Source organism: Periplaneta americana, chromosome 6 (assembly GCF_040183065.1).
Source record: "Periplaneta americana isolate PAMFEO1 chromosome 6, P.americana_PAMFEO1_priV1, whole genome shotgun sequence".
NCBI classification, from domain to species: Eukaryota; Metazoa; Arthropoda; class Insecta; order Blattodea; family Blattidae; genus Periplaneta; species Periplaneta americana.
Window position 1 is genome coordinate 47,629,714 of NC_091122.1, and position 14,139 is coordinate 47,643,852.

Here is a 14,139-nt window from a genome sequence, read left to right on the forward strand (position 1 = left end):
TATGTAGACTATGTCTTTAAGTATGATTTTAGAGTCTTTAAAAGCATTTTATGTTAAAGCACTGGGGAAAGGTGAGTCAGATGTTAGCACTGGGTTAGAGGAGTAACCTCGTATTTTATCACAACTTCGTTCCGACAAAGATGAAGTAAATATCTTAAACCAATAAGAATTGGAACTTGGGACTTGGGAATTGACCGTCACAAAAAGATGATATACCCATTCTTCTTCTTGCATTCTCATCGTTCCCCTTCCTTTCCCCTTGCTCTCCTTGCATTCTTTTCGCTCTTTTTGCATTCTCTTTGTTTCCTCCTATTCCCCTTGCTCTCCTTGCATTCACCTTGCTCTCCTTGCATTCCCCTTGGTCTCCTTGCATTCACCTTGCTCTCCTTGCACTCCCCTTGGTCTCCTTGCATTTACCTTATCTCTTTGCATTCCCCTTGCTCTCCTTGCATTTCCCTTGCTCTCCTTACATTCCCCTTGCTCCCCTTACATTTCCCTTGCTCCCCTTACATTCCTCTTGGTCTCCTTGCATTTCCCTTGCTCTCCTTGCATTCCCCTTGCTCTCCTTGCATTCCTCTTGGTCTCCTTGCATTTCCCTTGCTCCCCTTACATTCCTCTTGGTCTCCTTGCATTTCCCTTGCTCTCCTTGCATTCCCCTTGCTCTCCTTGCATTCCCCTTGCTCTCCTTGCATTCCTCTTGGTCTCCTTGCATTTCCCTTGCTCCCCTTACATTCCTCTTGGTCTCCTTGCATTTCCCTTGCTCTCCTTGCATTCCCCTTGGTCTCCTTGCATTTACCTTATCTCTTTGCATTCCCCTTGCTCTCCTTGCATTTCCCTTGTTCTCCTTACATTCCCCTTGCTCCCCTTACATTCCTCTTGGTCTCCTTGCATTTCCCTTGCTCTCCTTGCATTTCCCTTGCTCTCCTTGCATTCACCTTGGTCTCCTTACATTCCCCTTGCTCCCCTTACATTCCCCTTGGTCTCCTTGCATTTCCCTTGCTCCCCTTACACTCCCCTTGGTCTCCTTGCATCTCCCTTGCTCTCCTTGCATTTCCCTTGCTCTCCTTGCATTTCCCTTGGTCTCCTTGCATTTCCCTTGGTCTCCTTGCATTTCCCTTGGTCTTCTTGCATTTCCATCGTTCTCCTTGCATTCACCTTGCCCTCCTTGCATTCACCTTGCCCTCCTTGCATTTCCCTTGCTCTCCTTGCATTTTCCTTGGTCTCCTTGCATTTCCATCGTTCTCCTTGCATTCACCCTGCTCTCCTTGCTTTCTCCTTGTTCCCCTTGCATTCCCATCGTTCTCTTTGCATTCACCTTGCTCTCCTTGCATTCCCCTTGTTCTCCTTGCATTCTCTTCACTCTCCTCGCATTCTCTTTGCTCTCCTATTCCCCTTGCTCGCCTTGCATTCTCCTTGTTCTCCTTCTATTCCCCTTGCTCTCCTTGTACTCCCCTTGCTCTGCTTGTAAGCCCGACGTAGTCTTTTAATACCGTTTGCTTTTCCTGTATTCTCCTTGTTCTTCCTGTTTCAGGTAAAGATTGAAACATAGGAAAGTTACGCAACTGTCAGCAGGTAATCACACCCAAACGTAGTTCAAAGTAAAAGTATGCAGCATAGCACAACTACGTGCATTTTCATGAAATTGTCTATTTTTTGCATAATCATAATACTTATTCTTATATGCTTAATTCGTATAAACAGAAAATAAAAATGTCTACAAATGAGCCGTTCAGAGGAGAAGTGGTGTAAGTAAAAAATGGGTAATGAGAGTTAATGTAAACATTCTGTAAAATACAGCGCAAAGTAGCAATTAATATTCAATTTATTTAAACTATTAGTAGTCGTTGGATAGCAAGAAGGACATATTAACTGCTACTTTGCAGTGTATTTTACATAATTTTTACTTTAAACCTCATTATCCAATTTTGACTTACACCACTTTTGCTCTGAACGGCTCAAATGTGTTTGGAATCAGGGTGTCACGATAAAAAAATTAAATAAAATGGAATAGTTTGCAAAATAAACAACTGATAAGACAGCGAAACCCATTCGTGATGTAGTCACTCTGAGAGCTACGCAGCCAGTAAAATAAAAAAGATACTTGGCTAAAATTAGGCCTGTAGCACTTTCAGTTCAGTCTCTACCTCTCAGCATGTCAGAGTTGAGCCGTGGAAAATATGTTCCGAAAAACAATAAAAAATAATTGTATGTCAGACAGAAGCATGTCTATTGTTCTCTTCTGCATTCACAATTAAAAGGCTCTAATGAACTGAATTTTAACGACTGGATGTAATCCATGGACATACTGCAGGACGAATTACATAAGCACTCTATGCATTTCTTAACAGCGTTCCGTTTTAGAAAGTCATGAATTTTGAAACAAGACTGACAGATTTGATGATAATAATAATAATAATAATAATAATAATAATAATAATAATAATAATAATAATAATAATAATAATAATAAGAATACGGTACTTCTCATGTGGAAAAAGAGGAAACGTTGTGATATATAACAGTGGCGTACGCAGAATTTTGTCAAGGGGGGGTCATTATTAATATTGTTTACAATTCACATTATCAGTATTTAAAATTTTGTGTATCATCATCATCAGCCGAGTTTTCACAGGGCCATATGAAACTAGTTCCGCGAAGAACGTTTTCGACAACATAGTAACGCTACGGCTGCGAAGAAAGATTTGCCAATGTCTAATTTTCACTAACCTCGCGAGAATCACTATGCGACTTTTTGCTAAAAAAAATTGTAAAATTGATCTTTGCGACCGCTTAGACATTCAAAGAATCCGGAACGATAGTGATAAGTTTATACAGGGTTGGGCAGATAAAACCGGCCCGTGTTATAACATTGATAGGTATAGTAGCCTCGTTTAATTATTAGGCAGCGGCTTTCCTTTTAAGATTTGTAGGTCTTTATTGCATGCACCGATAATAAAATGAAAATGCGACGTTGTCACGTCTTGTTTGTTGCTGCTATATATTAATATAACATGGAACAAGACACACTGCTAAAATTTGCAACTCTGGTTTATATATACACTCCGCGTGGAGTATTGTAGCGGCCTTCAAAAGACTTGAAGACAATGGACAGCGCGACATAATTTAAATTATTGAAACTACAAAGCTTCCGTCCATACACTCCGCGTGGAGTATTAGAGCGGCCTTCAAAAGACTTGACGACAATGGACAGCACGAATAATTAAAATTATTGAAACTACAAAGCTTCCGTCCTCTTTGACACCGCTAGCCTACTAATTGAACGTGGCTACTTTACTAATGATTTGAAACAAACTTAAAATGGAATGAAAATAAAATGCATTTACCTTCATAATAAATGTTGGAAGTGCCCTCCATCTGCATCTAGACACTTCTGTACACGTTTTAACAGGTTCATGAAAACACGTGTCAATTCCTCATGGGTGATAAATTCATTAATTCGCGCCGTAAGTTGAGTAGTCCGGACAGAAGGAGTTGTGTTCCTTGCTACATTTGTACGCTCTGGTATTGAATAAGTCATGCTTATTTAAAAAACAACTCTTTACATGTGTTTAGAACGTCTGACTTTAAAAACAACTCTTCACATGTGTTTAGAACGTCTGACTTTAAAAACAACTCTTCACATGTGTTTAGAACGTCTGACTTTAAAAACAACTCTTCACATGTGTTTAGAACGTCTGACTTTAAAAACAACTCTTTACATGTGTTTAGAACGTCTGACTTTTAAACAGCAACCAGAAGAGGTTATAAGCAACAATGGCGCAACAACAATGACACACAACACGCGGAAGATACAGTATAGCCAACATAATTATATTTTCAAGAAAAAAGAAAGAAAAGAAAGCAATACCCTACATAATTTATTTTCCAAATCATAAGACATGAGATGGGGCCGGTTTTATCTGCCCAACCTATTTAAAATATGAACTGTCAAATGCAAAAACGTTAAACGAACGAACTTTCCACAACAAAGTCAGAACTCAAACTAAGAAACGAGTGAATACCGTCTAAAAATGAGTTTAAAATCAACAATGCACAATATTTAACAACATCTGCACTGCAGAACTGTCAAAATAACTTTTGTGCGAGATCGTGCGTATTTGCTTGTTTTCCGCACAGAACCAATACGCGGTAAGTGTGAAATACCACATTCAGTATTCCCAACGTAACACACATAACAATTTCCCTTTTCTTACCGCTTAATTAAGCGCGACATTCATTTTACTGCTTTAGGCTTTTAACATATTATTTTTAGAGACGTTTAACATAGTAATAATTATAAATTGGAAACTTACCAATGCAATTTCACCTAAATTGCAATGTTAATTATTGTTTTTAAATATTTGCAAAAATTAAGTAAAGTCTACTACTCCACGAAACTTATTGCATTCCTGATACAAGTAACATTAAGGAAGCCGTGAAAAAATCAACAAGATTCCAGATGCCGATGTTATTACTGCAATATGTTATATAAATAATATTGTTAAAATATTAAAATGAAAAATAAATCATTACATAACCTTACCGTTTGTTTTAAGTTCGCATTTATAGACTGGGAGAAAAAAAAGACAGACGTATATCACGGCCTGCTGGAGTATAGTAAACACAGAAAACATTTTATAGCAACAATGTTGAAGAAAGATATTTTCGTGTTCCAAAGTTGCCGTCATTAAACAGAAACCAACATGGAGATTTCATTGCAACTAATTAGAAATTCGTCTTTCAGGTATGTAATAAACGATCTTCGCACAAAATAATGTACGATACACGAGCGGTATGTTTGTTTTCATGTTCTCGGAAATTAAAAAAGCTCAACTACGTTTCGCTTTTTCAATCTTTTCCTCGACCATGAAAACGTCAACATACCGCTCTTGTAACGTATATTACTATTTCAATGTGTTTCAAAACAAGTTAAATTCAATATTGTGTCGACTTCATTTTATTACAAGGTCGTTATTAGGCGGTAGGTCTCTCTATAATAAAAATAGTATTGTTATAATTCGAACGTGCCGCAGCACCAAGCACAGGGATTATATTGAAGGAGGGGTTGGAAGACTACGCCTTATGTCGATGTAGATTTTGTTACTCTGACAGTGAAAAATTTGAGAAGGGAAAACGATTATGGATAAAAAAATACTCAAATCTAAATATGTCATTTTTTTTTCAAAAAGTTCAAGGTGGGATTGAAACCCGGAACCCCCCCCCCCTTGCCTACGCTCCTGTATCGTGAAAAAAAATCAATTTTGATATTTTTGCGGAGATACACTTTAATGTACTGATCATTCCGAAAGATGAATTTTCGCACTCTGTTTACCTGTGTTCTTGCCTGTCTACATGCAGCAATTTCTTCGAGACTGAATTTGTTCATGTATGGCATTTAAAAGTCAATTCATTCGGGAATCGTACACACGAAATACCAGGCTATCTTTCCAAAATTTCTGGTCTAAATAACTGTTTATTTCAATTAAGTTTAATTTAAATAATAAACATGTGAATTTAGTTACCGGTGGAAGGGGGGGGTTAAACATTGTTAATTGCATTTTTGGTTTCACTCCTTACTCCACTCTCCTTTGAAATTTCTGCACCCTTATATTATGATGTTTAAACTGTTTATACATTTCATTCCATTGTCCTCACATCTTTTGTTTTCTATCGTCGCAACTTGGCAACTTGGATTGTTGTTATTATCAGTTGATTGTAGGTTGAAAAAACAGTTTATGTTGGGTAATTTCATAAATTGAATTAAGTAACATTATTTGTGTTGTCTTTTGAAGGGTAAACACCATTTTAAAATAATTTAATACCCAAACACAGTTGGTTTGAGAAATTGCCTACATTTAATTAAGTTTATTAAATTAAATTTAAAAAATGTGTTCCATTGTTGGCTAGACAGCAATACAACCTATTTCGGAACTCCTCTACATAGCGTTGCCGTAGTATCAAAACCGTATATAAATAACAAATTTTAGCTTTTATTATCCTAGAGCCCTATTTTAAATTCTTAAAGAATAGGTTAATAATACACAACCATAATATTCCTTAATATTGATTTCTGTTACTATCTGATATAACCTGTAATCAACAATAGTCTTCATAGTTCTATTCTCTTCAGCTTTAATCAGCAATAAAAATAATCCATGTTGCTAGGCGACGATATAAAACACATGATATGAGAACGAATGAGATACTCATAAATTGAACACTGTTTCAAATTTAAATATCATTATAGGGGTGTCGCTTGAAATATCAAATGAGTGTGGGAGGGGGTGAGGGAGTGAAACCTAAAATGCAATTAATATTGGTTTTAAACTTCCCCCTCAATATATAAATTAACGTGTTATTTGTTTAAATTTAATATAACTGACTAATAGTTATTTAGGCTGAGAAGTTTTGAAATGAATGTTCTGTATAATGGTTTTATCACAGTGTTGCATATACAGTCACGAAGCTTGAGTTAATGAGAGTACTAGGAAGAATAGACTGTGCAAGTACTATTTCGCATTGTCTGTGATGAGGCGATAGTAGCGATCCTAGTGGTTAGCAACTATCTATGGATGCATATCTCCTACGTATTGAGCTTCGTGATTGTATATAGTAGACTGTGGTTTTACCAAAGAGTCTTTACTTCAAAAAGTACCTAACATGGAAGACTGACCATCAGTCAGTAAGGGGAAAATATTTCCAAAGGTTGTAATACTAGATCAAAAATCATCGAAATTAATAATGTTGCCTTACAAGCAAACATTCTCATGGGGGCAGATAAAAAAGTTATATTTTTTTCTTGAACCAAGTTAGAGGTAGTATCGGACATCGGGTAATATCGGACAGTGAGTCTCTTTCATCTTCCAACAGATGATAATACCTGAATAACATCGTTACGTTTCTGTGACGTCGCATACAGAAACATAACCATGTCATGCAGGTACTACTATCTGTTGGTAGATGAAAGAAACGCACTGCCCGATATTACCCGATGTTCGATACTACCCAACTCTCCCCTAATGTCAAAACATGTGTTTAGCCACCGGCGTGGCTCAGTCGGTTGAGGCGCTTGCCTGCCGGTCTGAAGTTGAGCTCGGGCGCGGGTTCGATCCCCGCTTGGACTGATTATCTGGTTGGATTTTTTCCGAGGTTTTCCCCAACCGTAAGGTGAATGCCAGGTAATCTATGGCGATTCCTCGGCCTCATCTCGCCAAATACCATCTCGCTATCACCAATCTCATCGACGTTAAATAACCTAGTAGTTGATACAGCGTCGTTAAATAACCAACTAAAAAAACATGTGTTCATACAAAGTTTGGGCAATCGAGCGCAATTACGGGAGCCGTGCAGAAAGTAAGACCCCCTAGGACAGTTTACAGAAAGAAAACACAATTTCATGGAAAGATTTACTGAAACAGTTACAGCAATTGTTGAGCTATTTTTGAACATATTTCCTACTGGAACTGAGACATTTGTCATGCCGTGGGATCAATTTTTGTATCCCTGTATCGGAGAAGTTTTCTGCCTAGGATCGGAACCAGTGTGTACCAGTTGTCTGCACCTCTCTTATGATACCATGATATGAACTACACGCACATTTATTGATTGTGAATTCATAAGATATACACATGAGACTACTTAGAATTTCACAGTTAAGAAAGTAATACAATGCTGTATTGTTTGTGTCTAGAAAGCTGGATATAGTTTATAGCAGCAATATTTTTCCTTGATACAGTGGAACTCCACAAATAGACACATCAATGGTCCGTGTGCGAGACGAGGTACGAACGCTGTCTTTCTACGGAGTACTGCGGACATTGGTAAACATAAGGGCTGTACAATGTTTTATATGGCGTGCGGACCGAAACATAAATAATTAACGTATATAATTTTAAATAATATACTGGGTGTTCATTTCAAAGTGTGTCACGACGTCACTGTTGTTGGGTCACCGATTTGAAGCGAGTTTCAGCTTATATGTCAGAGAAGTTGCCTATTATTTAAGGCGTTCTTCAATCTGAACTTGAGAACGTGTACTGTATAACTTGAACGTCGTAGCAACAGATGGCGGTCTGTACGGTCTGTGTGCTACCATAACCTCTTTCGAACTGTGTTTAGCGCCGGCAAGTCGTACGCAGGGTATTTGTTATCATCGGTTGCGTACGGTAACATTCCACAACACAAATCAAATACTCCGCGTCCATGTTGACCGTCGAAGTTAATGTCAACAAATACGTAAGTAATCGTCTTAACCCTCTCCCCATATCCCGACAGTACGTATTTCCAAACAGTTCACATTCCTGCCACTACCGGCGTTACCTTACGTATCGGTACGTACTCTTCAGAATGAACGCCGTGCCTGCTAGGCAACTTCTCTGCCTCATAGGTTATACACCTCTGCGGAAGTGTAGGAAGATTGAATTCTCTAGGCTCATCGGCTATACTAAAAGCCAGGTTATGAACCGACGAAACAGGAAGTAGTTGGATGGGCGAGAGGAAAGTGCGGGTTAGAGGGGTAGCCTGTGCAGTGATGACACGTTGAGTGTGGGGGATGGAGGGGAGAACGAGACCTCGCGTGAAAATGTCGTCTGCTAACGAAAATCTGGCAACGGAATCACGGCGACAGTGTAGCCAATTCATTTGCAGTACTACGTGTATTACGAGTCGCATTTCGTACCAGCGCCATTAGCTCGTGCTTTCTCAAAAACAGTAATTTTAATTACTAATATTGTGGATAGTGTTATCGAGAACTATATACAGTAGTTATTTTAAACATATCGGTGACAAACACTGAACACGCTTTGAATCTCGCCCCACTATGTGGCAACAGAACTCAGAAAGAGAGCAACAGAACTTTGCTTCCGGTTTAGTCGGTTCATAACCTGGCTTTTAGTATAGCCACATGACGGCATACAGCGGGCCATGACACACTTTGAACTGAACACTCAGTATTGTAGTATAAGCAAAAAATATAACAAAACAACTTGATTAAGTGTAATATACGTGATACATTTGAAACAAAAATCAAATTTCTGGAGAAAAAAGTCTCTAAATGTATCTACATACAGGGCTTTCATTTCAAAACTTTCCACTCTAAATAACTAGTTATTTAAAATGAATTCAATTTAAACAAAAAACACGTAAATTTAGATATCAAGGGGGAAGTCTTAAACCAGGCTTAATTGCATTTTAGATTTCACCTCCCACCCCCAGCCACTCTCACTTTGAAATTTCAAATGGCACCCCTATATTTTTATACTTGAATATGGAAGAGCATTCAGTTCTTTATACACCTCATTCGTTTTCGCATCTTTTCTATCGTCGCCTGGCAACCTGGATTATTGTTATTGTTGGTTAGAGCTGAAGAGAATAAAGCTACAAAAACTTATTGAGCATTTCTTGTAATAGTTCTGTTTGTGTATTAAATTATTTTAAAATGGTGTATACTCTTCAAGAGAGAACATAAATCATCCCTATTGATTAAATTTAGGAAATACACAAAATAAGCTGTGTTTTCATCCTAAATCAACTGATAATAACAACGCTTCTTATAATCACTACAGAATGCCTCGTAATTAGATGAATTTTGTTTTATCCTATGCACTGTTCTGATCTAAGTATCAAGTTCTTGAGGGATGGCTCTGTTTGATTCACCTTTTTTAAACCGTTCCAATATTTGTAACTTCTGCTTCAACATAAGTACACATTTTTTGTTCCCTGCCATGCTGCCAACGTGTACGAGTATCTGCACACTACTGCACTGGTTCAACTGGTTAGCCCTGTGCAGCATGGGACAGGATGCGTTGACTTACCTTGTATCGTGAAGTACAGGGACATCACTTTATTTTTACCAACATTTTTAACATTAACCTGGCTATACTCGGAAACACTGTTACCCCCTTCCATTACAGGAGTTTGATGTTACTAGTGCAATATGTAAACAAATCATTTTACTAGCTATAGGAGGAGAGAAAAGTAGTATATCCATTTATGTTGTAGGGAAATACGATAATAACGATTTTCAGTTTGATCATCACGTTTTTGGAATTTATCAAAATACAGTAGAGTAGTAACATTTTTTTTTTCAAAAACTCAACTTTTCAGGCGGCTATGTTCGTTATGTAATGTCTACTTTATTTAGCATATTAATTATTGATGTTAACATACAATATAGAGAGTGCATTTAAATTGAGGGGCTCATAAGTGAAGGACTGTACGTTACTTTTTGAGAAAATGGGGTTTAAATATTTAAGCTTTCGTAAAATCGGTGAAATTTTTATTTAAATTTTAATGTGTGATGAGATTAAAATATCCCTTTGCCACTAAAATTTTAGATACTTTAGCTTACACTGGATGCACTTAACTCATGTTATTACAAATGTCACTAGCATTCCTTTGCTTCTAGCCATCTCAATTCAAAATAAGCTAATCTGAATTTTTAAACAAGTTGCTGAAAATGGTTGCCGTTCATTACAATGCAGGCTTCAATTCTTTACGCATATTATTAAAAACATTTTGAAGCATATTCTCTGAAATTTAATTTATCGTTTCTTGAATATAATTTTTTAGTATGATATTATTAATATAGGTTCTTTCTTCTATAGAAAACGCAACCATATTTCTGAAACACACTATACACTGCAGTGTTTACTTCACTGCTTGAAGACTTTGAATGCAACAGCGGCCGTAAGTTTGTGTGTCTGACGGGAGCAAGGACATTAGTGAAGGGGTCGGAGTGAAGTACATTCAGAAATGCAGGTACAATAAAAATGTAAGTAAAAATAAAATGATGTCCCTGTATAAGAGAGTGAGCGTCTATTTGTAGAGAGTCTATTTGTGAAGTTGCACTGTATTGAGAGGTACGCAGTGGTTCTGCGGGTCGCCAGTTGAGAACCACTAGTTTGAATAATAGCAGTTGTGGCGAATGCATTACTCTAGATTATGTGTCATAGAATTGTAAAACTCTCCGGCCGCCATGTAAATGTATATGAACAAGACCAATTTCAGACAAACTCGTTTCTGGGACATTGTACTCTCCTTATTCTTCCGCCGCAGAGGATAGAGCGTCTCGCACCGAGTTCTTTTGTTTAACACCTACAAGGCGAATTCAAATACTATCAAGTCCTCATGAGAAATGGATGTGAGATTCCAGGCTTTCACGATGATTGGATTATGAAGAAGATTTTGGGTTTTGCAGATGTGGCGAATTTATCCAAAGTTTTCGGAATTATTTACAGATTCTATTATCTGGGTTGTTTGTCCTAGACCTGAAAGGGTCAAGTATTCTGTATTTGGCTATTCCAAGCGTTTGCTCAATCGTAACGAACTCAAAGTAATAATCTTCATGCTCGACCATGCCGAAATGTAGTATTTATACACCTGGTAGCAGCCCTTTAATGGACCTCATTAAAGTACACCTATTCATTAAAGTTCAGGTGTTCCACCAATCAGAAAATACCATTGTAGCAATATGAAAGCGCAAGTATCGATTATTCTATTCTATTCATTGAAACGTCACGGAGGCTGGAAATGCAATACTGTCGCAGAAGGTTATGTTGAAGAATCGATCCAAAATAAAATTGAAATCTCAAATACAATATTAAACTCAGTCGAAAAAAACAACACACAAATTAACATCAATTCACCATCATCTTCCAGCCTTTCACAAAGCACATTCCGCAAATTAATTTCACCATTTGCACAATAAATCACCTATATTTGAAATAAATTCAGTTCTGTTACTATAACAATTAGCGTTAATTGCAAATAATATTCAAATAAATTCAATTTGTCATCTCGTTTTTCAATGTCTAATTCAATTTCAAGGTTATATCAAGATTAATTGTTTCTCGGAAAAAATCAATATTTTCGCGTCTGCGCACATCTCACAATTTACGAGGTATTGTACAAGGTCAGTTCCGCTCCTCAGTCAGATAAGAATAACATGAATACTTATGAATAATTTCAAGTTAGAAATATGGTCGAGCATAAAAAGTCGTATGAAACTTGACTATAATGGTAATTAAGACGCTCGTATGAAAATTATGAAACTCGCTTGCGCTCGTATCCTAAACATACTCGCGTCTTAATTACTACCATTATAGGCTCGTTGCATAATGTACAGGGACATCATTTTATTTTTACTAACATTTCTAATATTAACCTGGCTATACTTTGTTGAGAACCGAAAACACAGTTTGCTATCCCCTTCCATGACTGGAGTTCGATGATACTGGCGTAATATACAAACAAATCACTTTACTAGGTATAGGAGGGAAGAAAAGAAGTTCATCCATTTACGTAAACTAGGAAATATCACGCTTTTGAGTTTGATAATTTCCATTTGGTTTTTGTTTAATCAAAATACAGTACAGTATTAACTATAAGTGTTTTTACTCACGAACTGAGCTGTCCATGTGGACGTATTCATTATGCATTGTATATTATATACAGGGACATCATTTTATTTTTACTAACATTTCTGATATTAACCTGCCTATACCTTTGAATCAACGGTTGCTAACCCCTTGCATGACTGGAGTTCGATGGCGTAATATACAAACAAATCACTTTACTAGGTATAGGAGGGAAGAAAAGTAATTCATCCATTTACGTAAATTAGGAAATATCAAGCTTTTGAGTTTGATAATTTTCATTAGGTTTTTGTTTAATCAAAATACAGTACAGTATTAACAATGAGTGTTTTTGCTCACGAACTGAGCTATCCATGCGGACGTATTCATTATGCAGTGTATATTAGAGTGTCTATAGCACATTAGCGTACACTATAGAGAATGAAGTTAAATTGAAAAATAATCATAATATGGATATTTAAACACATTTTTCAAAATGGTGGCGGTTCATTTCGATTAATGTATGTAATTCCAATTACCAGTTTCGTCCTTCGTACTAGTAGGCCTAACTCATGTTTAAATAACTCTGTACCTACTCTATAAAAGAGTACCTTACGTACTGTAAATTCAATCTTCACTTCTGCTCGATCCGAAAAGATAAAATTACTCAGACATTCTATCTACTGTCCGTCCAAGGATTATGTCGCAGGATCGTAGAAAGGAGCGAAATCACATGACAGTTAATTACTTAACGAGGCCTGTTATTTAAGTTATTTTAAATAGTTGTATGGGTATAATGTTACGTATATGTCCAATTCCTAACAGAAATTAATGTTCTCAGAAAAGAGCTAAGACAGCCCAGCCACTAGCCTTTACCGAGAGGCGAATAGAAGGTGGTGGGGAAAACCGGAATGCGACGTAGGCAAATGGACGACAGTACCTTTGCGAAAATGATGCAATATTGAAAGCTCTTTGGTCATTGGAAAACGCGAACATATTTTTGGAACGTACTGTGACGGTAAGGCTACTATGACTTGGATCTGTGTGGAAGACGGCTGAACTTCATTCGTAGAAGAGGTGGGAGTGAAGTACATTCAAAAACTCAGGTACAATAAAAATTGAAGTAAAAATAAAATGATGTCCCTGTACTATTGTATGGAAGCTGGCCACAGTGTTCCGTGTCAAAACTAGCGGAGTTTAGCTAAGAGTGTACTGGTGTCTTCACAACGACCACGGCCCGATCCATCGTTCAAGAAATGTCAAATTTATAATTATGTTGATCTCCTTCATACCATCACAGAAATATAGAAGCGTGTACAAACCATCAAATTTATGAATAATCAGTAGAAATAAAGAATGAAAATCATATACCATAAAATAAGTGAACACAATATCATAAAAATGTAACATGAGTTTTATAGATATATTTTTTAAACTTTTGTACTAAATTTAAAAAAATTCAATGATATTAAGAGAGAGTGGTAGTTCTTATATGTAAGTTCATAAAATTAAACAAGATAACAATATCAAATGTTCACAGATAACATAAGAACATATAAGGTGATTCACGAGGATTTACCGTCCTTTACAGAGCTTATTTCTGAAGACATTTTGAGCAAAAAATTTCGTATAAACATAGTTCCTATTCTCAATATTTTCAGAGTTACACTAATTTAAAATTGTTTGTAAAATACGTTTTTTCTTCAGTTTGAAGGTGAAATAATAATACAAATAGAGAATGAACCATTCAGAAGTATCACTTCTTTAATTGGCAAGTATTATGAAG

General features: G+C 36.7%; 1 protein-coding gene across 1 annotated transcript in view; it reads right to left on the reverse strand.

Annotated features, from left to right (window-relative positions):
- Pdp1 (PAR-domain protein 1) overlaps positions 1-14,139 on the reverse strand; it is a 588,948-nt gene that overhangs the window by 471,828 nt on the left and 102,981 nt on the right. The window lies entirely within an intron of this gene.